At 34.6% G+C, this 27,975-nt stretch overlaps 1 non-coding gene and 1 pseudogene across 1 annotated transcript; both read right to left on the minus strand.

Moving 5' to 3' along the window:
• Nucleotides 1-27,975, minus strand: part of LOC110588950 — a 183,888-nt pseudogene that overhangs the window by 46,401 nt on the left and 109,512 nt on the right.
• LOC123326473 lies at nucleotides 22,694-22,800 on the minus strand. Its single transcript, XR_006541113.1, has one exon. It is a non-coding gene; the product is annotated as a U6 spliceosomal RNA (small nuclear RNA).

Raw genomic sequence — 27,975 nt, forward strand, 5'->3', positions numbered from 1 at the left:
GTCCTGGGATTGAGCCCTGTGTGGGGCTCCCTGCTCAGTGGGGAGTCTGCTGCTCTCTCTCTCTCTGCCCCTCCCCCTTGCTTATGCTCTAACTTTCTCTCTCACTCAAATGAATAAATAAAAAATCTTTAAAAAATTAAAAATAAAAAATTCCTTTCCTTTGACCTAGCAATCCAAACTCTAGGAATTTATCTTAAGGAAATTACTGGGCAAATGATCATTGATAAATTACAAGGATAAGCAATGTCTAACATTAACAAGATGAAAATCATCTATGTGCTCAATAATAGTGCATGGTTAAATAAGTTATGGTTTATTCAAACATTTGGGATATTATTCTGTCATTAACTTTTTTTGTGTGTGTAGATGTATATTTATTGATATGGAAATGAGACTTAAAGCCTTTTTAAAAAAGGTTCTTTATCAAAATATTCTTCCCACAAATCAGAATGATTAAAGGTATTTCAAAAATAAATCTTGTGTGCCATCAGAGGTCACATTTCTTTGGGTACTCCATAGGTTTTATAAAGATGAGCTTATTTGCAAGCTCTGGTTTTACAAATTTTATTTGCCATAAATCATCAGAACCTGAAGTTTAGCATTCCCTTTGTGGAAATCTTTGATTAAAAATTTCCAAAGAAGTTAGAATAAAATATAATCAAACTTTAGAAGACAAATTCATATTAAAGTTGAAGGTCTTTTTACAACATCCAGTTTGATTTTAAAGTACAGATTCAAAGGCTTTAATTACCTGTAAGATTCATTTTATGGTGGTCAACAAAGAAAAGCTATGTATTCAAAGTCTGAAGTATCATTTTATTTTTTTTAAAAGAAATTTTATTTATTTGTTTTGGAGTGAGAGAGAGAGAGAACAGGGGATGGGTTGGGTGGGGGGGGCAGGAGAAGAGGGAGAGGAGAGGGAAAGAATTCCAAGCAGACTCCATGCTGAGTGTGGAGCCTGACGCCGGCCTCCATCTCAGGACCCTGAGATCATGACCTGAGCCGACGCTTAACCGACTGAGCCACCCAGGCACCCCTGAAGTATCATTTTATTCAATATTAACATCATCACATTTTGTGGTTCCCTTACTCTTGTACTACAACTAATTGTAAATGTATTTTTAATATGTTTTTATAAGCTTTTTTATTGTGGTAAGAATACTTATCATGGTTTCTACTCAACCAATTTTTTTTAAAGATTTTATTTATTTGTCAGAGAGAGAGCACAAGCAGGGGGAGCGGCAGGCAGAGGGAGAAGCAGGCTCCCCACTGAGCCCGATGTGGGACTTGATCCCAGGACCCTGAGATCATGACCTGAGCCCAAGGCAGACGCCTAACTGACTGAGCCACCCAGGCACCCCTATTCAACCAATTTTTAACTGTAAAATATAGTATTGTTAACTATAGGCACTATGTGGTACAACAGATCTCTAGAATTTATTCATCTCAGGTACCTGAAACTTTATACCAGTTAAACAGAACCTCCACACTTCCCCTTCCTTTTAGTCCTTGGCAACCACCATTCTACTGTCTATGAGTTTGACTATTTTAGATACTTTATATAAGTGGAAAGTGGAATCATGCAGTTTGGGGGTTTTGGGGATTTTGTTGTTGTTGTTGTTTGCTTGTTTTTTTGTTTATTGTTTCATTTGTTTTTGTGTGTGTGTGTGTTTTGCTTTTGTGATTTTTGTGAGTGGCTTATTTCACTTAGCATAATGTCCTCCAGGTTCACCCATGTTATTGCATATGGCAGGGTTTCTTTCCTTTTTAAGGCTGAATGATATTTCATTGTATGTATATACCACATTTTCTTCATCCATTCATCTGTCAATGGACATTTCAGTTGTTTCCGTATCTTAGCTATTGTGAATAATGCTAAAGTGAACATGGGGCTGTAGATACTTTTTTTTGAGGAAATATTTCCATTATTTTCAGATAAATACTCAGAAATGGAATTGCTGGATCATATGGTAGTTATATTTTTAATGTTTGAAGAGTCTCCATACTGGTTTCCATAGAGGCTGCATCCTTTTCCATTCCCACAAACAGTGTGCTTAATTTGGTAATAACTTACTTTTTTACATTATTCTGTGCTCCAGAAAAATTTGTATTCATGTTATTATTACAAAATAATATTGTATTCACTGTTTATTATTTTGACTGAATTCATAATAGGAATAAAAATAAGATCTGATACTCTGAATCAGATAGAATGAATTTCCAAAAACTTCACTTTGATTTCACTCGCAAGCTGAAAAATTAAGATGTGGTTCAAACTGAGTTAAGTGATCTTTTACTTAAAACATTTGATAACACTGGAAGGAAAAAACTATCATTTAATTCTATAAAATCTTACTTCTGCCAATTAAAGTAACACATTAACAGCTATTGACATACTTTTCACACATAAATGAAAAAACTTGGCTTGAAAATGAGTGAAATTAATTTAGATGAGTAGTCATTTGATCTAAGTGAAAAGTCAGTATTCACAGAATGGTCACATCATCCACCTTCTGCAGCTACATATCTTAAATTATCATCTTTCGTCTTCTCTAATTAACCACTCAGTTTTGAAGTAGATACTGATACTTCTCTGGTAGATTTATATCTACCAGGTATTTCTAGGACTTCCATCATGCAAATCACATGTATCTTCATCAACCTTATTGAGAAATAGAAATTAATACTTATTTTTTTGTTAAATAGGCACTTTTTATACTGAGCTCATTGATGCAGAAAGGGCTTATTTAAAACTTAAAAAGCATGGCCAAATAATAAACAAATAGTTGTAGGTTGATAACATGCAATATATTATAAAGCCACTCATGCAAGAGAATTCAGACTACTCTCTATACACACCAGGAGCAGGATTGCTCAACCTCTGTCTCCCATATTTATATTTTATAAATTCCTGTTATTTAACAGCCTGGAGCCACTGCATCTCACAGGCCATGGCACAACTGGCTGCTACGCCAAGTAGCTGGGCAAGGATGATAGAGTATAATACTTCTACAAACAAAACACTGGACGGAGTCAGTTGTTCCTGGTTCCTCATGTTGGAGAGCATTCATTGCATGCTATCCTTGAAAACGAGAAGTTGGTAACATTGTACCTGGAAAAGGTTGGGAAAAGAGAGAAGGGTTATCAATGGCCATCTCTTGGATTTAATCATGACTTGAATTATGAACTGTCACTACATTAGAAGAGACTTACCAGACAAGACACTGGCAGAAGCTGGAAATCTAAAGAGGAGATCTGCCAAAGAAGTAATAGGTTATTTTAATGTAAATATTAATCACAATACTTCATTATACAGTGAAATATCTGGGATAAATTCTAAAACACCTGAGACCCTGGTTAGCACAATGGGACATGTAGTTTCCCTAATTAAAGACTTATATGTAAAACACAAATTAAAAATTCTAGAAGAAAATATAGAGAAATATTCATGACTGTGGAACACAGACACATTTATCAAACAAGACAGGAAAACATGTTTACAAAGAAAATTCAGTAATAAATAAAACAGACACAAAAGAAATGGTGAAAATGTAACACAGATAGCAGAAAGATATTTTCAAAATATATAACAGATAAATTTGGGATATTCAGACCATATAAAAACTCCTGCAAGAGTTTATACTATTTGTTTATTGTTTGGCCATGCAAAAAACACACCAATTTAAAGTGGCTAATATATATATTATATATATATTATATATATGAATTATGGTAGAATAAACATGACTGTCAACTAAATAGGTAAACATATGAAAAGATACTTAACTTCACTAGCAGTGAGGGAGATGCAGTTTTTAAACATCTGACAATGCAGGGTGTTATGAGAATATGAGTAAATTCATATATAGGCTTTATCATATGTAACTGGTGTAAACTAGTATAACATAATTTGGAACATAATTTGAAAATGCCTATAAATGTTGAAAATGTACCTGATCACTGTTCCAACATTTCTTCTATTAGATATATACTCTAAAGAATCTTTCATGTAATCACACAAAGAGGTATGTACAAAGATGTCCATTATATAATTACCTGTAATGGGAACCAGCTAGAAACAAGCTAAATATTCTTTAATAAAAAATAGATGAATAAATTGTGGTATATTTATATGGCAGAAAGCCACACAGCTGCAAGAGTTATTAAATTTGATATATATGCATCAACACTAGATTATTACAAAACCCAGCTTTTATACTGTATAATCTGTTTTTAAGATTCATTTATGTTAGTACATATAAATCAAGTTCATTCATTTAACTGCTGTAGGATTTCCATAATTCTGCAGTTTACATTTTTCACTCAATATTGTTTTAAAATGATACGTAAATCATGATACTTTCTGTAGAATTTTAAAAAACATAAATCAGTTTCTACTTTGGGGAAGGATGAAAACATGTTTGGTAACCATAGAAACAAAACAGCAGGATACACTTCAGAATTGTGGTGGAAACTAGAAAGGGGGGTGATTGAATGGAGGGAGAGGGATACAAAGTGCCAGGAGCTGTTTCATGGTATTTTTTTTATTTAAAAAAATAATAAAATGGGGGGAAAAGGGAGAGATCTGAAACATATATAACAAAATCTCTTTAATCAGGCTGGTAGGTACATGGATGTTTTGTTACCCTCTATGCTTTTCTGAATGTTTATAATAATTAATTGTTTTTAAAATACTTTAATATGAAAAATGTTAATTATCCAAATAAAAAATAAAAATTTATGTTCTAATATCTCCCCATGTAGCAGGATATTAGTGGGCTTTTAAAATAAAATAATCTGCCCTCCCTACATTTTCAACTTTAATATTTGTTACCAATCCTGAATTTTAGATTGGAATTATTCTTAGTAAATGATGCTTTTACAACCTGAGGTTTCCTTTCAAAAACTTTTTTTTTTTTTATATTTGCGATCTTGCATAACTGTTTAAATGGGTTTAGTGACTGCTACTGACAATTTGTACCACAAATCCCCCATTCTTCAGTTCTTAATGTTTATATACTTTATGAATGGCTGGTGAATTTTTTGATGGCCTTATTTTCTAAAATAATTTATGGTTGGTATATTTTTTACATCCTTGCACTTATGAGAGTATCTTAGTCTGCTTGACATAAATGACAGTTTGGCTAAAAATATCATTAATGGGTTAAGAGGCTTTCTCTTCAAAATGCTATACATATTGACCATTGTTTACTAACAGGGTTACAAAGAAGTATTAAGCCAGTCTGATTTTTGTTTTTTAGTCAAATCTCAGTTTATTTTCTGCCTGCAACCCTAGAGTTTATGTTCTCTTATTTTGCAACTAAATTTTTTTTCAGAATTGTCATTAGTTTCTATATTAATTTTACCTAAACCATGGTGAACCTTTTGATGTGTGCAATTTGGTCTGTTTCATCTCCAGGATATTTTCTTCAATTATATTTTAAATATTTATTCTATTTAAGTGTTTTGGCTTCTTCCTTAGGAACATAAATAATTAATTTTAAGTTAGCTTTCTATTCTATTGCCTTCCTATGGACACTATTCTTTATTACTTTTAAAAATTATTATCTTCTTTCCCCAGCTTCCAGTTAAGTTTCTTTTGTTTATATACTACAACATTTGATTATTTTTCCCTATGTCAGTACCATTATTTATTAATGGTTTTAAGTTTGAGAAGGTATTCTCATATCCTTGAAACTTCACCTTATTTCAGTATGCTTCGTATTCATCTCAGCCTTTGCATCTCAGCTCTGGTGTTTCCCAACAAACCTGTTTTATGTCAATAATACTCTTATTCCAGTTTTGTCTCCATTTGGTTGTTATTAGCATCATTCTGCTAGATCCCCACTTCAGAGATGGAATGGAGAATGGTTGTTATTGTTAGATAGTACTCAAATTTTCCAGTGTCTAGTGGCATTCACCGCTATTCCCTGCCTAACTGGATGGAATCCTCTGCTGTCCACATGACAAAGCTCTTGGGCACTTTGAACCAGTATAGTAGGTGAAAATCTACCATTCCTATCATACTGTGTTGCTACCAGATTTCTGTCTCTTCCCTCACTTAAGCTAACTACTCATCTAAAAGTGTAGCATGCCATTTCTGGCAAATTCCCTAACCATTCATTCACAAACACAGTATCTGAGTAGATATAGAATGGTAAGGTAAGAATGGAGTGTAGGTGAGTGCAAGGGTAAATCCATTCTTTCTGGCACCAGTATTCATGCAGTTTTAAGTAGGTGAGCCAATAATCTCATTGGTATAAAACAACCACATATGTGTATTCTAAGATGAAATCCAAAGAAAAGAGAATAGCTAAAATTTCCATCTACCTACTTCTTGACTAGCAGGCTGCTATGTTTCAGAAAATGTATAAGCCAAATTTGTGCTTTTCAATTAACTCCTTGTTATTTTTTGTTAAACACAAGTTCCTTCTGGATTTTTACCAGATTGCTTTTCAAGTCTTAGTTTTTGGTACCATTCTACTTTCACTTTTTTCTATAAATTCACAGGAAATGTTGTGAGAGTCAGTGTCAGAAATTGCCAGTTTGAAAACTTCTGAGACAAAGGGAAATTATTAAATATTGAAGTAATTTTTGTAAGTACTGGTCTGAAAAGAGGATCTTAAAATAATTCCTATAAATCAAACATCTCCTCATTTGAATCATAGTCAAACTATATTTTTGTAACCATAACTATAGATATTCAAAATTGTAGAAAAAATTATTGGTGAAAATCAGTGAATGGTCAAATGCATGACTTCATTAAAATCATGTAAGTGTTTAAGAATGTTCATAATAGGTATTGTCATAGTAGTAGGTATGATCATGTAATGATCATGGAAGTATATGGAAGTATATCTATATCATGTATATGCTCATATTCTCTATTAATTTCATATCCATGAGCATTGTGCAATTCAACTTAATTTGCCGAATGTATTACATAATCACCTAACATACTCCAGATGCTCTGAGAGATAAAAAGATGAATGAGATAAAGTAAAGAACTAAATGTTTTCATCTTTTTACTATTAAGAAAATAGATAAAGAGGAGTAATATAGCTTTCATTTACTGAATCATTCATTCACAAGTATTTAATGCCTATCATGTGTCAAGTAATATGCTAGGGCCTGGAATTACAGTAGGAAGAAAATATAGTCAATGTCATCATAAGTAAGGAGTGGGCTGGAAAGGGGGACAGGCAAATATTGAGAGTGGTCTAAGATGAGTCACTAGATATATAGAAGAAGCAAAAATCTTGAGGAAGAGAAAGACTTGAAAAAATTAGAGCAGCTACCGAGTCATATGCAGCATAAAGAGTAGGAGTTAGGGAGTGTCATAATAGATGCATTTGAAGAGTCTAGCAGGAGTCAGACCACACATGGCCATCTAAGCCAGGGGAAGGATGCCGGGTTTTGCTTTGTTTTATTTTGTTTTGTTTTGTTTTAGGTGTAAAAGGAAAACATGGAGGATTTTAAGCAAGTAATGATTCAGAGAGATATACATAAAATAACTATAGTTAATGCTTCCATTAATAAGATTAAAAGGAAAGATGGAAGTTTGCACAGAAGACTGGGAACTGCACAGTAGTGCAATTGCTGGGTCATAGGGTAGCTCTATTTTTAACTTTTTGAGGTATTTACCCCAAAGATACAGATGTAGTGAAAAGAAGGGCCACATGCACCCCAATTTCATAGCAGCAATGTCCACAATAGCCAAGCTGTGGAAAAAGCCGAGATGCCCTTCAACAGACAAATGGATAAAAAAGATGTGGTCCATATATACAATGGAATATTACTCAGTCATCAGAAAGGATGAATACCCAACTTTTACATCAACATGGATGGAACTGGAGATTATGCTAAGTGAAATAAGTCAAGCAGAGAAAGTCAATTATCATATGGTTTCACTTATGTGTGGAACATAAGGAATAGCATGGAGGACATTAGGAGAAGGAAGGGAAAAATGAAGGGGGGGAATCAGAGGAATGTATGAACCATGAGAGACTATGGAATCCGGGAAACAAACTGGGGGTTTTAGAGGAGAGGGGAATGGGGGGATGGGTTAGCCCGGTGATGGGTATTAAGGAGGGCACATACTGCATGGAGCACTGGGTGTCATACACAAACAATCATGGAACACTACATCAAAAACTAATGATGTACTGCATGGTGACTAACAATAATAATAAAAAAGAAATATGTAAAATGGGAACAGTAAAAAAAAAAAAAAAGACTGGGAACTATAGAAACAGCCAGAAGATTCCAGAAATGAAAAACATAAGAATTAAAATAAAGACCAAGAGATACGTTCACCAGCAGATTAGAAAAAGTTGAAAAGGGAAGTAGCGAACAAAGGACAGGTTAGAAGAAAATATCCAGATGGAAACAGAGACAAAAGGATGAAAAATGGAGAAGAGAAAGGGGCATATGATTGATACACATGAGATATATGTGTAGTCTAGAAGAAGAGGTTGGAAAAGTCTTTCAGAAGAAGCAATATTTGAAAAGATGATTGCAAAGAATTTTCCAAAAACATTAAGGACACAAATCACAGATACTAAAGCATCAAAGCTTTGTGAATATAAAGAATATCATATCTCAGCACATCACTGTGAATCTACTAAAAATAAAGACAAAAAAAATCTATAAAACAGCTAAAGCTGGTAATAATGAATCATATTACTTGTAAAGATGCAACAATAAGACTGACAGGTGACTTAGCAATAGAAGAACCCAAATTAAGTCAATGATAACACGATGGTATCTTTAAAGGTTGAAAAAAAAAAAAAACAACTGCTAATCTAAAATTCAGTAATTAGTGAAAGTAGCCTTTCAAATGAGGGAGAAGCAAAGACATTTTCAAAAATCAAAACTCAAACCATTCCCCTTCAACAGACCCACAGCAAAAGATCTAAATGACTTTTTTCAAGTAGAAGGAAAAGGACACCGGAAGGAAGCTCAGAGATATAGGAAGGAATGAATGAAGAGGAATAAAAAGTATAAATTGGTAGGTATACACATAATAAAATATGAATATCTAGGTAGTTGGAAAAATATTAATCGTAGTGACTTAAATATATCAAGTATATGTGGTATAGTCTCCAGAGAATCTACCATAAATAATTTTTTAATGTAAAACTAGCAAACCAATAGAAGGGAAACTTGGAGTAATAAAAGTGCTTAATTTATCCAAAAAAAGAAAATAAAGAAACATGAAACAAACAGCAAGGGTTAATTAGAAATAGTAAAATGGTAAATTTAAAAACCAAAAGAAATAGTTAATAGTAAGATCATAATATTGGATTAAAAGGAACTCAACTATATATTGGTTATAAGACACAATCTCTAAATGTCAGAACATAAGATTAAAGGAATAAACTGGTATACCTGTACAATAGATTATTATTCAGCAACAAAAAGGAATGAATTACTGATACAGGCAACAATATGGATGAACCTCAAAATAAGAATTCTGTGTGAAATAAGCCAGGTCAAAAACAAAACAAAACAAAACAAAACACCAAAACCCAAAAAACAAAATAAAACAAAAAACAACAAAAGAAAACAACCATACTGTATTATTTGATTTATGTAAAATTCTAGAAAATGCAAGTAAATCTATATTAACAGAAATCAGAACAGTGGTTGTATGGGATGGCGATGGAGGAAGAGATGGATCTTACAAAAAGCCCTGAGGAAACTTGTGTGAAGAAATGGTTATCTTGAATGTGGCGATTGTTTGATAGGGGTATACGTACACAAAAACTGATCAAATTTTACATTTTAAACATGTTCAGTTTAGTGTACTTCAATTGTATTTCATTACATTTATAGTAAAAAGTAAAATAGAAAACAAATGTGTAATAGAAAATTAACAAAGCCAAAATTTCATCTCTTAGAAGGACTGATAAAATTTATAAATGCCTGGCAGAGAAGGTGAAAAAAATATGAGAAGATGGTACAAATTCTTTGCATTAGAAATAAAAAAGAGGACACCACTGTAGATACTATGTATATTTAAATGCTAATAAGAAGATATTATGAACTACTTTATGAAACTAAATTTGTAGTTTTAGAGGAAATGTATAAAAATCTTACTAAAACTGTGATGAGAAGAAATGCATATCTGTACCCAGGATTGGAGAAGTCAGAGACAACTCATTTTCACCAATACAAATGGAGAATCTAGAAGGAACGCTGAGAAAATATTTAATCTCTGAAGTTCTAAAATCTTTAGAAATCAAAAGAAAATGTGTGATAGACATAGCATTTCTGTGTAAAAAAATTTAATATCCAAAATTTTTATCTTAAGGCAAACTGAGACCTTCATAAATAAATACGAGTACTTCTTGTAATTTTGAAAATGCCATTTAGTGACACATGGTTAAATATGTCTAATAAAGTAACCTTAATTCACCTGAACCAATATTATTTGTTCATCAAATGGTTTTTAAGAGATGCATAAAACATTTTCTCCTTAATTTTATGATTTCCATCGTTATGATGAACATAAATTAAGACGATATTCAAGTGAAGGTAGCTGATGGTCTTTCAAATTTATGGAGCAATATTTTCATTCATTTTTGTTTATGTGAATAGAAAGATTTAGTAGCTTTATTGTTAAGTTTTATTGTTAATTTCTCTGTGGATATTTGAAAACCACTTATACTCATGTTTTAAATTATAGTGTGGTATAAAACAAGTATAAGTAATTCATTTTTATTTTAAATATACCTATGTCCTACAGATTTTGAATGGCATATAAGAGAAATGAGAGTGAGTAGCTTGGGGTCAGAGTATTTGTTCTATTTAGGTGGCACAGATATTGAACGTTCCTGAAGGACTTGGATGCAAGGATATAAAGTACATTCATCAGCAGATTGCTTCTTAGTTATTCTTAGAAGAAGCATATGTGCTACCAAGGCCTGCCAGGAAATAATTTACATAGTCCTCTATAGCACTGGGAGCTACTGATTCTCAATTGCAAATCAATAGTTAAAGAGAAAAGTTAGATTAAAATGAGCACAAATGTTAAAAAATGTTTTGAAAATATACTGGTCAGTATTTTCAACTTGTGGTTAATATTTACAAATGCAGCTGAAATTTAAGAATAAATGAACCTTCTTTGGTCATTTTTGTAATAGATTGTTAACCAAAGAAATAAAGGTAAAATATGCATTATTTTTAGTTTAAAAATACTGTAAAATATTTGCATATTTAATATAGAAAATTATAACAACTAAAAAAGTGAAATATTTCAATATTAACTTTTTAGCTTAAATTAATTTAAAATATTGTTAAAAACTCTAATTTTTCAATAATTATATATGGAATTTAGTTTGATTATGACATTATTATAAGTTACATAGTGTTGTGATTGGGATTCACCTAATCCAAATTTGGGTAATACTAGTGAGCACTTATCATGTAAGAAATCACATTTCAAAGTACTTTCCCTCACAACAACTCTAAGAAATGAATAAAATGTCCAATTTTAACAAGAGAAATCTGAGGTTCTGCCTGGCTAAGTGATTTGACAAGGGTATCAAAACTATAAGGTCAGAGCAAGAACTAGAACCACATTTTCTGATTTCAATGGCATTCTAAAATTTTAGTATGTAACTAAAATTTTAATATTTTGATGAAACTGTAAGTGAAAATATACCGGTGAGCAATTTCTCTAAACTTATACCTCTCCATCTTCAACACTTGGACAGATCCAACTGACATTAGTAAACTGAAATGAATAAACTTACTACCAAAATGAGCTTTGTAAGCCAAATTAAGATAAGCATTCCAAAATCGTAGTACCTTGTACTCAAGAGAAAAAGAAGTTAACAGGAAAATAAAGTAAACAAAGTCAGAGTTTAGAAGTAACAAAGATTTTAAAACTGCCATTAGAACCATGTTTAATGAATTAACAGAAAAGATGGGTGAGATGAATAAACAGATATGTAGCACTGCTATGCACTATTGCCTCAATCAGGGATGACTCTTAAAGGCAACAGTGACAAAAATACCTTCCCAATAGACATAGTTTCAAGCATCTGGTCATCATCTTTGTATGAATACAGTAGTAGACTGAGGTAAGACAAATGACTTGATTTGTCTGTTTGAGTCTGGAAGGAGAAAGACTGAATGAGCTTAAAAAGCATTTAGATGGAGCTATGAGAGTAAGGACAAAGTGTGTGGATTGTTGGGACTCAGAGGAAACGCAGAACAACCAGTTGGATAAGATGACTCAAGGTTCATTAAGTAGAGGTCAGCTGGCCTCTGTCCTCAGCCACCTAGTGCTTATACAATGATGTTGAGGATAGATACTGTGTATAAGCCTTACAGCATGGGCCTATTTTAAACAAGGTTGACCTAGCTATTGTGATTGCTAAACAATTGATCTTCATTAGAGACTAATGCTGAACTGTCAATATGATACCATTTTTCAATGAGACCATCCAGCCACTGGCTGACTATTCTAGACCCCATCTATTCTTAAGAAGGCAGCAATTCACCCTTATGGGTTTTTTATGTTTTCTAAGAATTGGTGTACCTTTCTTTCCTTGGCCATCACCACTACCCAAAAGGGCTCCGAGTGTCTAATTAATCAGCATACAAACCCATATTACATTGCCTAGTACCAAGGAACCTCTCTTAGGGCAAAGGGGGTACAACAGTGGGCATATGATATTCACTGTTTCTTTCATATATTACATTGCCTTGAAACTGCTGGTTTGATAAGTATTTAAATGGTATCAGCCTAGCAATAATGCTCTGGAATGCTAAGGAAACTTCAGGATATAGTATATACTTTGAAACATTACTGGTACTATGTCCCTAACGGATAAAATATACAGGTCTGGAGACAAAAGGATTAAAATGACAGTGGAATCTCCTACTATATTGCTCAGTGACCCACTTGAGGAATTTATACTTTCATTCCCTCAAATTTATGCTCTGCTGAGATAGGTGTTCTGGTTTTCAGAGGAACTGGGGGAAACTTCTCCCAAGGGAAGAAATAAATTCCACCAAATCTAAAGTTACAGATGCCACCTGGTCATTTTAGGCTCCTTATCCAGAAAGACTAATAGGCAAAGAAAGGAGTTACGATGCTGGAAGGAGGAATTGACTCTGACTATCCTGAGGATATAGAGTTACTATCACATAAGGGCAGGTAGGACTATGTTTGGAACTCAGGGGATTCACCAGGGGCCCCTTGTTACTTCCATACCCAGTAATAACAATAAATGGACAACTGTAGTACCCATGGCTCTGTTAGAACACTAAATTTAAGGATCCAACCCTTCAGACATGAAGATTTTGGTTAACCCCCTGGATCAGTAGAAGTGCTGAATGAAGGGGTTCTAGAATGGGTCGTTGACACAGAGATAATGAGTATCAATTGTGGTCTCACGTCCAGTTGTGGTGGTGAGGGCTGTAGATTGTACTACTAACCTTCCTGTTCACTCTTTATTCAAGAATTGTTGACTAGTAACCAAATTAGAGAATCTATGACAGGGTAGAATGAATTGAATGTAGCACATGAGTGGATCTTAGTAGTATGAGAGGCCAACTGTCATAGATACTTTTGATACTCCACTTCTACCTTCTCACTGTTACCATTTAAGTACACTCTGGCCTGACTTACATCATCCAAGGCTATATTTCTTTGCCTGATAACTTTCTTTGCCATGGAAACCCTGAAGTAGGTTGGAAAGGACATGGAATTAATAAGTTTCTCTTTCTGGGAATAGTCCTACATGGATGACCATCTGGATTTGGTATATAGATTCCTCTACTCCCTCACTCTTCAGGTTAGATATCACTCTGCCCTGTTTCTACACTAACTTTCAAAGTGGAGTGGACTGAATTTAAGTTCCAGTGGACTATAGTAGTACTTAGTTTATTACAAACCATTTATTAGTGGCTCTTACTTCCTGACTAAATTCCCACTGTGCTGAAACCCCCAGATAAATTAATTTCCCTCAAATCTAGAGTTTGCTTCTAGAAAAATCCAAAAGAAGACAGAATTCCATAACATATGGGGTATGGAATTTGGAAACAACCTAAATATCCCACACTAGTAATAAATTATGATCCAGTCATATAATTAAAAGAGTGATATAAATTTATCTTCCTTGATGTGGAAAGATAACCTACATGTAAAATCAGGTTATTAAACATGTAAAATATTATCACATTTTAAAGAAACAAAACATTAATGCTTATCTAAGTTATATATATAACAAAATGTTAAGAGCAACTATGAAGATTTTAGTTGATTTTTTTCCATACCTGGAATTTTTTATTTTGCACAACAAATATGTGTTACTTGTGTTATGAGAAACATTTAATTAAAATTTAGAAATTAGGCTTGTTAATCTATTCATTTTGTGTGTTTCTCCTTGTTTCAATTGGGGTATTAAGGAAATGAACTTTGATAAATAGAGTACTGCCTTATGAGAGAAACTCCAAAATAAACTTTGCATCCTCTTAATATTGTATATAACCTGCAAAGGTGTATATGTAAGTTAAAATGTGTTCATTACATGCCAGTCTACCTCAAGAGTTCAGCGACTTGAGGCAATAATTCTGAGGAGACCTACAAGCAATCTGAATTATCAGATTTGACTAGCCAGAATCAATTTGATTGATTACCAAGAACCCAGAATCCACCTAGGATGTGAGTCCCTCTCCCTAATTATCCTATTTCATTAGATTTACATTTCTGATGGAAAAGACAAGTACCTGACTTATCTTTTGGATTATCTGAAGGTTTACTTAAATAATACCTGTTTCTGACATAGCTTAAAAATATCTGAATCTTATGGTCTTGCTTTAGGGCCCTTTTCATTGCACTTTTGAAAAAATCACAAACCAAATTACAAAATCTTGGAAAATATTTCTATTTTGAGTAAGAAGTCTTCACTGAAATTTCTTAAGGGAGAAACAAGAGAGAGTATAACCCAAAAATACAGCCAAAACTTCACAAAATACACTATACACATTTCTTTCAACCAAAATTCCACTTCCTTTGGCAGCTCAAGTTTCTTCTTTTTTGCTCGCTTCCTCTCATGCTTTGGAGTCAAATGTACTCTCTCTACTCCACTCATTCTTCGATGCCTGTCCTCCTACCTTCTTACTCCCCTCTCTCCTAAGTGGTACCTCCATGTCTTTTCTAATATAAAGTTATTCCAGCTCTAGTATTCCTTCAGTTTTCTCTCTACCATATCCACGAAATCAGCAAAATTAAGGCTTAAAGCTTGAGCAGTGGGAGTCGCCTAAGTGACTCAGTGGGTTAAGCGGCTGCCTTCCACTCAGGTCATGATCTCAGGGTCCTGGGATCGGCCAGCTTAGGGTTCCCTGCTCAGTGGAGAGTCCTCCTCTCCCTCTCCCTCTGCCTTTCCCTCCTGCTCATGCTTGCTTGCGTGCTCTCTCTCTCTCAAATAAATAAATAAAATCTTAAAAAAAAAAAAGACTCGAGCAGTGGGGTTCAAGGGGCTGGGAATAGCAATGAGAAGACCACTCCTCAGAAAGGACATGACTTTTTGTGTTGGTTTTTTTTTCTGTAACCCTGTTATAGTTATTGATTTCCATGAGCTCTGTAATGCTGTATAAGTGAAACTTTATATTTCTAGGTACATAAATAATGATGAGTTGAATTCTCTTATGCACATTCTTGACACTCCTCCTTGTCTGCTTTTCAGGCAGTGGGAGGGTAGATGCTTGGTTACAATATAATTACATTGTGCACCCATCAGCAAGTCTCCTTTTACAACCTTGGAACAACCCCAAGGAGTCTGGAAGCAATGGAGCAAACATGAATTGGGCCTAAATATAAAAAGGAGAAAGTGTTTTATTTATTTGTTTTAAGGATAGAGTTATTTACATTCTACTGAACTGTAAAAATTGTACATTTCTTTAATAACTGTGAATTGTTAGGTTGGAAAAAAATTTAAGAAGTTTTAATTCAATCCAAAGTAAGAATATTGTTACATAAAACTTTTTGGAAAGATAAAATATTAACTGCCAAGAACATTATACTTCTGTCTGGTACAACTGTAATGTTGCCAGTGTCATGGCCTTCAGGTTAGATATTAAGGAAAATTTATTGAAACTCAGAGAGATGAAGTTTAATGATTATGGTGTAAATACATGTAGTAGAATAGATTAAGGTAAATTTATTCCAGAATATATTCTGGAAGATTCTTAAAATGGTAAAAGACTTACCTTATGTTATGTCGTTGTTAAATTAACACTTGTTAGGTGGAGCACAAGGTGCCAGATAGTGAATAAAGGTTCAACAACAACATTGCTTCCCGGCCTTTTGGCTAAGATCAAGTGTAGTATCAACAACAGATCATAAGAGAAACTGAAATAGCTTCATCACACATTCTGGAGGAAGTGCACGCACCACCTCAGGGGGCCACATGGGGAAGTTAAGGCAGAGTGCAGACAGAGAGTAGGACCTGGGGCACATACCTTTATTAGGATCTGTGGATAGAGTACTTTGGTATTAGCAGCCTAAAAGAGAACTGGTCATTTCAAAAGAGGAGGGTTTTGGTAAGCCCCACAGAGGTCATATCTAAGGCGTGCACAAGGGGAAGACCCTGGGAAGCAAAGAAGGCTGCTGATCACAATGGCTGTTGAGAAGTTCAGTCAAGAATTTACCTTTGCTTGTGACTCTGGGGCTGTTATCTAGGGCATGTGCTTGCATGAGGAGCTGGTATCAGTGCCCCTGCAGGTCACTTGGCCAGACAAAATGGATATGAAGGCAGAATACCATGGAGTAGCTTAGCTAAACTCTGGATACCTTGTTTAAAGCAATTTGTCCCTATTTCCAGTCCTTCCTGCTCCTTAAGCTTTACTGCTGAATCCAGTCACCTACTAAACATTACACTTAATTCCCTTGTCATCTTCTCTCCACCATCAGTTCTCTTTCCTGGCTTAGAAATACATACATTTTAAGAATTATGTTAAGATGTATTATTTTAGCCTTAAACTTAAAATGTAACTCAGCAATATTTGTTCTGCCAATCCATGAACATGGAATGTTTTCCCATTTCTTTGTGTCTTCCTCCATTTCTTTCACAGTGTTCTATAGTTTTCAGAGTACAGATCTTTTATCTCTTTAGTTAGGTTTATTCCTAGGTATCTTATGGTTTTTGGTGCAATTGTAAATGGGATCAATTCCTTAATTTCTCCTTCTTCTGTCTCATTGTTAGTGTATGAAGATGCAAGTGATTTCTGTGCATTAATTTTATATCCTGCCACTTTGCTGAATTGCTGTATGAGATCTAGCAATTGTTAAAATGTCTATGCTACCCGGAGCAATCTACACATTCAGTGCAATCCCTATCAAAATACCATCAACATTTTTCACAGAGCTGGAACAAATAATCCTAAAGTTTGTATGGAACCAAAAAAGATCCCAAATAGCCAAAGGAATGTTGAAAAAGAAAAACCAAAGCTGGTGGCATCACAATGCCAGACTTCAAGCTATATTACAAAGCTGTAATCATCAAGACAGCATGGTACTGGCACAAAAACAGACACATAGATCAATGGAACAGAATAGAGAGCACAGAAATGGACCCTCAACTCTATGGTCAACTAATCTTCGACAAAGCAGGAAAGAATATCTGATGGAAAAAAAACAGTCTCTTCAACAAATAGTGTTGGGAAAACTGGACAGCACTATGCAGAAGAATGAAACTGGAACATTCCCTTACATCATACACAAAAATAGACTCAAAATGGATGGAAGACCTAAATGTTAAACATGAATCTGTCAAAATCCTTAAGGAGAACACAGGCAGCAATCTCTTTGACCTCGGCTGCAACAACTTCTGGCTAGACACGTCTCCAAAAGCAGTGGAAACAAAAGCAAAAATGAGCTATTGGGACTTCATCAATAGAAAAAGCTTTTGCGCAGCAAAGGAAACAGTCGACAAAACTATAAGACAACCAACAGAATGGGAGAAGATATTTGTAAATGTCTTATCGGATAAAAGACTAGTATCCAAGGTCTATAAGGAACTTATCAAACTCAACACCCAAAGAACAAATAATCCAGTCAAGAAATGGGCAGAAGACATGAACAGACATTTCTCCAAAGAAGACATACAAATGGCCAACAGACACATGAAAAAATGCTCAACATCACTTGGCATCAAGGAAATACAAATCAAAACCACAATGAGATGCCACCTCACACCAGTCAGAATGGCTAAAATTAACAAGTCAGGAAACAACAAATGTTGGCGAGGATGTGGAGAAAGGGGAGCCCTCTTACACTGTTGTTGGGAATGCAAGCTGGTACAGCGACTCTCAAAAACAGTATGGAGGCTCCTAAAAAGTTGAAAATAGAGCTACCCTATGACCCAGCAATTGCATTACTGGGTATTTACCCCAAAGATACATACGTAGTGATGTGATCTGAAGGGGCACTTGCACCCCTGTGCTTATAGCAGCAATGTCCACAGTAGCCAAACTATGGAAAGATCCCAGATGTCCATCAACAGATGAATGGCTAAAGAAGATGTGGTATATATATATATACAATGGAATACTACTCAGCCATAAAAAAAAAAAATGAAATCTTGCCATTTGCAATGATGTGGATGGAACTGGAGGGTATTATGCTAAGCGAAATAAGTCAATCAGAGAAAAACAATTATATGATTTCACTCAGATGTCGAATTTAAGAAACAGAACAGAGGATCATAGGGGAAGAGAGGGAAAAATAAAATAAGATGAAATCAGAGAGGGAGACAAACTGTAAGAGACTCTTTAATTATAGGAAACAAAAAGAGGGTTGCTGGAGGGTAGGGGGATGGAGTAACTGGGTGATGGGCATTAAGGAGGGCATGTGATGAAATGAGCACTGGGTGAATAACTGAACTCTACTTCTGAAACAAATTTATACACTATATGTCAAGTAATTGAATTTAAATAAAATAAAACAAAAAATGTAACTTAACAGAAACAGAGTTTATCGATTTTTCAGTTTCCATTTTTACTTTATCAAGTCAAGAATTCAAAAATCTATAATATTAGTGTCACTTACTATAAGATACCTTGAAATGCTCTCTTGAGAATTCTTGAAGGATAAAAATATTTCAAAAATCACATTGCTTAAGCTTTTAAAATAACATTGGAAATATAATTTCCCAAGATTAAGAGCTTCCCTCTTTGTTGTTTGCCTCAGTTTGGTTTCCTGTAAACTTTTTTTTTAACCCCAGCAATAATCATAGAACAATAAGTTGCTGTTTGAAGTTGACTTTTTTGGGGACTGATGTCAAATTTAGATTCTTTGAAAAACATTCAGTGTTTTCTACAACAGGAATTAGATATTTCCCCTAGAAGGTTAATAGTGCTGTTTCTTTCCCAAAACACCTCAGTTGTTTTTTTAGAAACTGATCTTCAATTGATTTACTATTTCTGGGACAAAATATTTTTGTATTAAATATTTTAAGTATTGGGGCGCCTGGGTGGCTCAGTTGGTTAAGCGACTGCCTTCGGCTCAGGTCATGATCCTGGAGTCCCTGGATCGAGTCCCGCATCGGGCTCCCTGCTCGGCAGGGAGCCTGCTTCTCCCTCTGACCCTACGCTCTCTCTCTCTCTCTCTCTCTCTCATTCTCTCTGGCTCAAATAAATAAATAAAATCTTTAAAAAAAAAAATATTTTAAGTATTTACTTAATCAATACTTTTGTTTAAAAACTGATATTGTTGCAGTCCTAGAAAATGTAATGGATTCAGTTGAGAAGTGGGTTTAATTAATTTAAAAAAAATACAAAATGACAACAAAAACAACAAAAGGAGAAAGAGACTAAGAGAGAGAGAGAAAGAGAGAACTCGAGTCATTCTTCAATATTGCAGATATACAAATATGGAGTAAATATTTACAACACACGTAGAATGTTAAAGGTTTTCAGGACAAAAATAGTTGGCCAAAAAAGTTTTAGTATTACAAACAGGTTTTGACAAAACTTTTTATTTTATTTTTTAAAGATTATATATTTATTTGAGAGAGAGAGAGAGAGAGAAAGCGCACAAGTGGGAGGGGCAAAGGGAGAAGGAGAGAGAATCTCAAGTCGACTTCACACAGAGTCCAGAACCCAATGAGGGGCTTGATCCCAGGACTCTGAAATCATGACCTGGGCCAAAACCAAGAGTCAGACGCTTAACTGACTGCACCACCCAGATGCCCCTGATGAAACTTATTAAAAATATATTTTTCTTGGGCACCTGGGTTGCTCAGTCAGTTGAGCATCCAACTCTTGATTTCAGCTCAGGTCATGACCTTAGGGTTATGGGATCGAGCCCGTGTGGGGTTCAGCGGAGAGTCTGCTTGAGATTCTCTCTCTCCATCTCCCTCTGCCCCTCCCCCCCGTGCATGTACATACTCTCTAAAATAAATAAATAAATCTTAAATATATATATATTTAAGGGAGAGAGTGTGAGCATTTTTCTGGTAGCATCCACAGAGAGGACACTTATGAACAATGTTTTCAAGATCTCTAACATTTGAATATCTCTACTACTTTTATACTTATGTACTTCAAAAAAAAAATGCTGTAGAAATAGAGATCTCTGTTGTGTGGGAGGGATGGGTAAAATGGGTGAAGGGGATTAAGAGTTCACTTATCTTGATGAGCACTGAGTAAGGCATAGAATTGTTGAATCACTATAGTGTACACCTGAAACTAATATAACATTGTATGTTAACTGTACTGTAACTAAAATTTTTAAAAGTTAGGAAAAAAAAGAAATAGATTTCCATTAAGCAGTTACATTTGGGAAACAACAAACACCTGGGTTGTCCTTAATAGGGATCTAATATGGGAGCTGAAATGATTATATACAACAGTTTTCAAAAGTTGTCTCCCAAAACATTGATATTGACTTATAATTAGTTGTCTTTCAATTCTGTATCTTAAGAAATGAGGAAAAAGCTATTATTTATATAACCCACCTGATTTCTCCTGCTATATAAAAGTGATGTTATCAAACAAAGCTCAGTCAGAAATTACTTCTTGCATTTTAATCAGGGCATACTATATCCATCAGTCAGAAATTTGAATGATTTATTTAAGACTCCATTTTATAAAATGCAAATTGGTTAGAAGTTTAATACAGTGGCTCAGCACAGAGAAATTAACTCCCCGAGTTGGTTAATGCTAAACTAAACTGATGGACCCAGGGCAGTGAATTTATTTTGATGCTGTGCCATTTTTCACAGTGACACAGTTCAATGCACATGTGAAAATTTCTCTTTTAAAGACTGTACTTCAGAAGTCATCATGTCTCAACTCATTAATCCACTTTGTGCTGACCCTCTTGAAATCTCAGAATAATTTTCCAGGGACTGAACACATTTCCTCCAGAAATGACTGCAGTCCTGATATCCTGGCATTGAAAAGCACAAAATATCCTGTGAATACTAAAAGTAATAGTAGTCAACACAATAATAATAATAATAGTGCCTACTGTGAGCCACATGCATTATCTCATTTATTCTCATATCTCAACAAACTTACAAGGTAGGTTATTTTTTTCCAGTTTTACAGATAAAGTAATGGAGAGTCTAAAAGTTTAACTGACACCTAATTCCATATTCATGTTCTAAAAATTATACTTCTTATTTCTAGAGAAATAAGAAAAAAATATAGCAGCCAAGCATAATATCTGTTCTCTATGTTGAAGCTCCTCTCTTTTTTTTCTCTATTATAAGCAAGGACATTTTATCCATTATAGATTCTAACACAGTGCCTTGCACATAGAAGGGACTCAACTGATGCCTGATGAATAAATATGGAAATAAATAAATAAATATGATGTTGATGCAGAACTGAGAAAATAATTTTTTAAATATAATTTTGAATAACATAATGTAATTTACTCTTTAATTGTCAAAATTAAACAATTATAGACTTTTTGGGGGGGGGAGCTGTTCGTGGCACCATTTTTTTAGTGGTCTCCTTTCCTCCTCGTAAAACCAGAAGATTCCTTCTTAGAGATGTTATTTGAAATCAGATTTCTGCAAATCAAATCGTATTTTTTAACCGAAAAATTTTTTGGTAAAGTAAATCTTTTTCCACAAAAAATCACATTTGTTTTCTCTGAGCTATTATGAAAACTATATCCAGAATTTAGCCGTTATTATTTTTCACCATTGATTTAATGGACACATGTTAGGAAATGTAATCAATAAATACTAAAACCAAATTATTTCATGTCCCTTCTGCTTGAGATCCAATAGCAGCCCTCCACTGCTTTCTAAATACCACAAATAGGCCACAGTGCCCCTCCCAGCCTGGCCCCGACCTACCTCTCTGGAGATTTCTCCAGCTTATTTAGCCTCAATTGCATACCCGTAGTTTCTTAAGTTATGGCATTAATGTACAAATTCATGTCAGCTGTTTTCCTAGAGCTTGTGACTATTTATTTGGTTCTCATTGCCTGTCACAGTTCTTACTTAGCATTTAGTTAGAGCTTAATGCATATCTTTGAATCAGTTAATTTGCATACGTTGCGATAAGCCTCAAACTATGTTGCATGATACTTATGTAACTTTTTAAAAAAAATTTTATTATGTTATGTTAGTCACCATACAATACATCATTAGTTTTTGATGTAGTGATCCACAATCCATTGTTTTCGTATAACACCCAGTGCTCCATGCAGTACGTGAAAAATACGGAACACTTCATGAATTTGCATGTCATCCTTGCACAGGGGCCATGCTAATCTTCTCTGTATCGTTCCAATTTTAGTATATGTGCTGCGGAAGCGAGCACTAGACTTGTTTATTTATAACATAAGTGAATAAAAAGATACACAAAATTCTTAACATCTTTTTAAGACAACACACACTTTCAATGTTAAAAATATTTCATTGCTCAGAACATACTGTGTATGTTAATGACAGTATCTGTATGCATCAAACATGACCTGAGAATTTTGAAAAGTCAATTGACAATGTTTTAGTTATATAATGATAATAATTACTGAAATTCAGTTTCCACTGAACACTAAATTTAGTTATATGACCAAGATTGATGTTTTGTCTACATATATTTTAAATAACTGACATTTTCCCAAGTAATGTCATTAAATTATTATACTAAGATTTTTTTTCTCTCTGAAGATCACTAAATAGTAAGGAGTAATTTGTCCATTAGATGCCTAACAGTGTTTTAAATTATTTTTATCAGAAATCTGCTAATTATTGGACAATGTATTCAGCTATCCAGGCGAATTGTCAAACCATTTGTGACATCTATTGTAATATGTAACTGGATTTTTTCCCTTATTTGAAATACAGGCTTTATGGCACCTTTTTTTTTTTTTTTAATGTAATGCCCTGGACTATTTGCATCAGAATCACCTGATATTTTCCTAAGCAAAATATGCAAATTTCTAGACCTTCTGTGGACCTAATAATTATGGAGTAAGATAACTCAGAATAATTACAGAGTAGGATCTAGAATTCTAGTTTTTAACAAGTTCCTTGAGTGAAGCTTTTATCTCTAAAGCTTGATACACTGAAGTTTGACACCTGCGGCTTTGTAGCTCATATTTTATTTTTCATTTACGGTATTTATCAATCATGTTGAGTAATTGATGATTTTGCCTAGCTTTGATTTATTTCATTCTGAAGACTTTGCAAGCTGAATTTGTGTTCAAGTCTCACCAATTCCCGTTTATAAGTCTGTTTCACTCCCTTTGCATTTTCAGAGGATATCAGTTAATCTCTTAATACCCATTCATTTGTGTTATTTACCTTTAGTGCAAATATAGTATCAAAAGTCAAGTCATCAGGTCTCTGAAATTTTAGGCTTTTTTTTTCCTTTGGTTATGTTTACTTCCAGAGAATTTTTTATGTATCAGGAACAAGCTGCCTCATGTTTTTCTCTATTGTTTTAGTAGAAGCAGAATTTTATCTCTAAGACAATAATGTTCTTTTGTTCTGGAAAACACACCTCACACTTTAATAATAGTGTTTTAATCATGAAGAAGAAAAGCAAAAATGCTATTCTAGAAAGGAGAAATTTTAGTCGATAAGCAAATTAATTACTCTCTATAATAATGTGATAGGCCACCCTTATTTTGAACTCAACAAGTTTTTTAAACAGCAATGGGGTTTCAATAATGGCTAAATATATTTAGTGAAGCAGGCTGTTTCTTGCAACAGAGGCAAGAAGCAAGACCTAGGAGAGATTTAGAAAGGACCTCTCTGTGGAGAATCAGGGCAAAGGACTCTAAACATAATGCTATTAAATACTCCAGACTGAAATTTCTTGTATGGCATTACATTTTTCCTCATATTCACAAGATTCCAATAAAAGTTTCTTCATGCCAGGCCTTGATGTCAACACTGCTTTTGGCGTCCCATAAGACAAAGTGCCATTAGAGGAGGCACAGACCTTGAGAAGTAGCCCTATGATGTATGTGAAGACTAGCATTATTAGAAAGAAGGCAAGTGGGGTGCCTGAGTGGCACAGTCGGTTGACTCTTGACTCTTGGTTTCAGCTCAAGTCCTGATCTCAGGGTAGTGAGATCAAGCCCTGCACAGGGCTCTCCGCCCATCATTGGGGGGCTCATACATAGTTCACAGTGTCTGCCTGGGACTGTCTCTGCCTCTCCCTCTCCCCTTCCCTCCCCCTCTCAAATAAATAAATGAATCTTTAAAAAAGAAAAGAGGGGCACCTGGGTGGCTCAGTCAGTCTGCCTTTAGCTCAGGTGATGATCCCAGGGTCCTGTTAAGTGGGGAGCCTGCTTCTCTCTCTGCCTGCCACTCTCCCTGCTTGTGCTCTTTCTCTCTGTCAAATGAATAAATAAAATCTAAAAAAAAAAATAAAAGAAAGATGACAAGCATTAGTCAGTACTAATTGGTAGAGCATATAATGACTCCCTGTGATTTCCTAGAAATATGGTATTTCTTTGAATTTAAGATACCATTATTTTAAGGTACACCATGATTTTTTTTGTGCCACAGGGAAAGAAGATACTGCCAATTAAACTACCCTACAATGTTTTCTTATAACTTAGATTTTTATTTTATACTTAAGGAAAAAAAAACCCTTTAGATTTACTTAAAGATTTTTATTACATAGCACTCTTGCACCTGTGTAAAGATATGAGAGTAAAATGAGTAAGATGGTAATAAAGCTTCTTTATATCTTTATATCTTTTCTTTGTAAGTCTGACCTTTCTGAGTTTTTTAACTCAGAGTCATTTATACCTTGTTTTTTCCACTATCTTGGTGATGCTGCATATCTTCAAAGACACCTTTACTATTGATTCTGGGATTTTCTTTCAGGCCAATGACAGTAGTTTTGAAGCTGGTGTTTTCTTCATCTTGTTATGGAATTCATGAGAAAGATTTTGTACCAAAAACATAGCTTATATTGCTTCCTCAACTTGTTCTTACATTCAAGTGTTCAGAATGTTGAGACATTACATTGGCCAGTTTTGCCATCAGGAATATCTACCAGAATCACATGGGTGATGACAATGATAGGAATCATATAACTGTTGCCTGGCTGACAATGATTAATGATTGCAAGATTCCACTGACTGTAGGATATATCCTGCTTCAATGATGTTAAAATGTGAACAAATACTTGATAAAATATGGCACTTAGAGCACTGGACTTCTGGAAATCACAAAGATGGAGACTTGGGGATTTTAGTTGAGTACTAAAGAAAGAGTATCCCTTCCCGAAGGCTGAAGAGTTTGGGAATATACAAGTTATATAAGTATTCGTTTGTAATTTTTACTTTTTTTTTAAATTTTTTTATTCTTATGTTAATCCCCATACATTACATCATTAGTTTTAGATGTAGTGTTCCATGATTCATTGTTTGTGCATAACACCCAGTGCTCCATGCAGAATGTGCCCTCCTCAATACCCATCACCAGGCTAACCCATCCTCCCACCCCCCTCCCCTCTAGAACCCTCAACTTGTTTTTCAGAGTCCATCGTTTCTCATGGTTCGTCTACCCCTCCGATTTCCCCCCCTTCATTCTTCCCCTCCTGCTACCTTCTTCTTCTTTTTTTTTTTCTTAACATATATTGCATTATTTGTTTCAGAGGTACAGATCTGAGATTCAACAGTCTTGCACAATTCACAGCGCTTACCAGAGCACATACCCTCCCCAGTGTCTATCACCCAGTCACCCCATCCCTCCCACCCCACCCCCCACTCCAGCAACCCTCAGTTTGTTTCCTGCAATTAAGAATTCCTCATATCAGTGAGGTCATATGATACATGTCTTTCTCTGTTTGACTTATTTCGCTCAGCATAATACCCTCCAGTTCCATCCACGTCGTTACAAATGGCAAGATCTCATTCCTTTTGATGGCTGCATAAAATTCCATTGTATATATATATACCACATCTTCTTTATCCATTCATCTGTCGATGGACATCTTGGCTCTTTCCACAGTTTGGCTATTGTGGACATTGCTGCTATAAACATCGGGGTGCACAAGGTACACCAATTCTTAGAAAACATAAAAAACCCATAAGGGTTTTATGTTTTAATGTACTGTTGGATCCTATTGGCTAGTATTTTGGTGAGAATTTTTGCATCCATGTTCATCAGGGATATTGGTCTGTAATTCTCCTTTTTGATGAGGTCTTTGTCTGGTTTTGGGATCAAGGTAATGGTGGCCTCATAAAACAAGTTTGGAAGTTTTCCTTCCATTTCTATTTTTTGGAACACTTTCAGAAGAATAGGTATTAATTCTTCTTGAAATGTTTAGTAGAATTCCCCCTGGGAAGCCATCTGGCCCTGGGCTTTTGTTTGTTGGGAGATTTTTGATGACTGCTTCAATTTCCTTAGTGGTGATAGGTCTTTTCAGGTTTTCTATTTCTTCCTGGTTCAGTTTGGTAGTTGATACATCTCTAGAAATGCATCCATTTCTTCCAGGTTATTGAATTTGCTGGCATATAGTTGCTCATAATATGTTCTTATAATTGTTTGTATTTCTTTGGTGTTGGTTGTGACCTCTCCTCTTTCATTCATGATTTTGTTGATTTGGGTCCTTTCTCTTTTCTTTTTGATAAGTCTGGCCAGGGGTTTATCAATCTTGTTAATTCTTTCAAAGAACCAGCTCCTAGTTTTGTTGATCTGTCCTACTGTTCTTTTGGTTTCTATTTCATTGATTTCTGCTCTGATCTTTATTATTTCTTTTTCTTCTCCTGCTGGATTTAGGCTTTATTTGCTGTTTCTTCTCTAGCTCCTTTAGGTGTAGGGTTAGGTTGTGTACTTGAGACCTTTCTTGTTTCTTGAGAAAGGCTTGTATTGCTATATACTTACCTCTTAGGACTACCTTTGCTGCATCCCAAATATTTTGAACAGTTGTGTTTTCATTTTCATTGGTTTCCATGAATTTTTTTAATTCTTCTTTAATTTCATGGTTGACCCATTCGTTCTTTAGTAGGATGCTCATTAGCCTCCATGTATTTGAGTTCTTTCCAACTTTCCTCTTGTGATTGAGTTCTAGTTTCAAAGCATTGTGGTCTGAAAATAGGCAGGGAATAATCCCAAACTTTGGTACTGGTTGAGACCTGATTTGTGACCTAGGATGTGATGTATTCTTGAGAATGTTCCATGGGCACTAGAGAAGAATGTGTATTCCGTTGCTTTGGGATGGAATGTTCTGAATAAGTCTGTGAAGTCCATTTGGTCCAGTGTGTCATTTAAAGTCTTTATTTCCTTGTTGATCTTTTGCTTAGATGATTCTGTCCATTTCAGTGAGGGGGGTGTTAAAGTCCCCCACTATTATTGTATTGTTGTCAATGTGTTTCTTTGCTTTTGTTATTAATTGCCTTATATAATTGGCTGCTCCCATGTTAGGGGCATAGATATTTACAATTGTTAGATCTTCTTACTGGATAGACCCTTTAAGTAGGATATAGTGTCCTTCCTCATCTCTTATTACAGTCTTTGGTTTAAAATC

This window comes from Neomonachus schauinslandi, chromosome 12 (genome assembly GCF_002201575.2).
Source record: "Neomonachus schauinslandi chromosome 12, ASM220157v2, whole genome shotgun sequence".
Taxonomy (NCBI): Eukaryota; Metazoa; Chordata; class Mammalia; order Carnivora; family Phocidae; genus Neomonachus; species Neomonachus schauinslandi.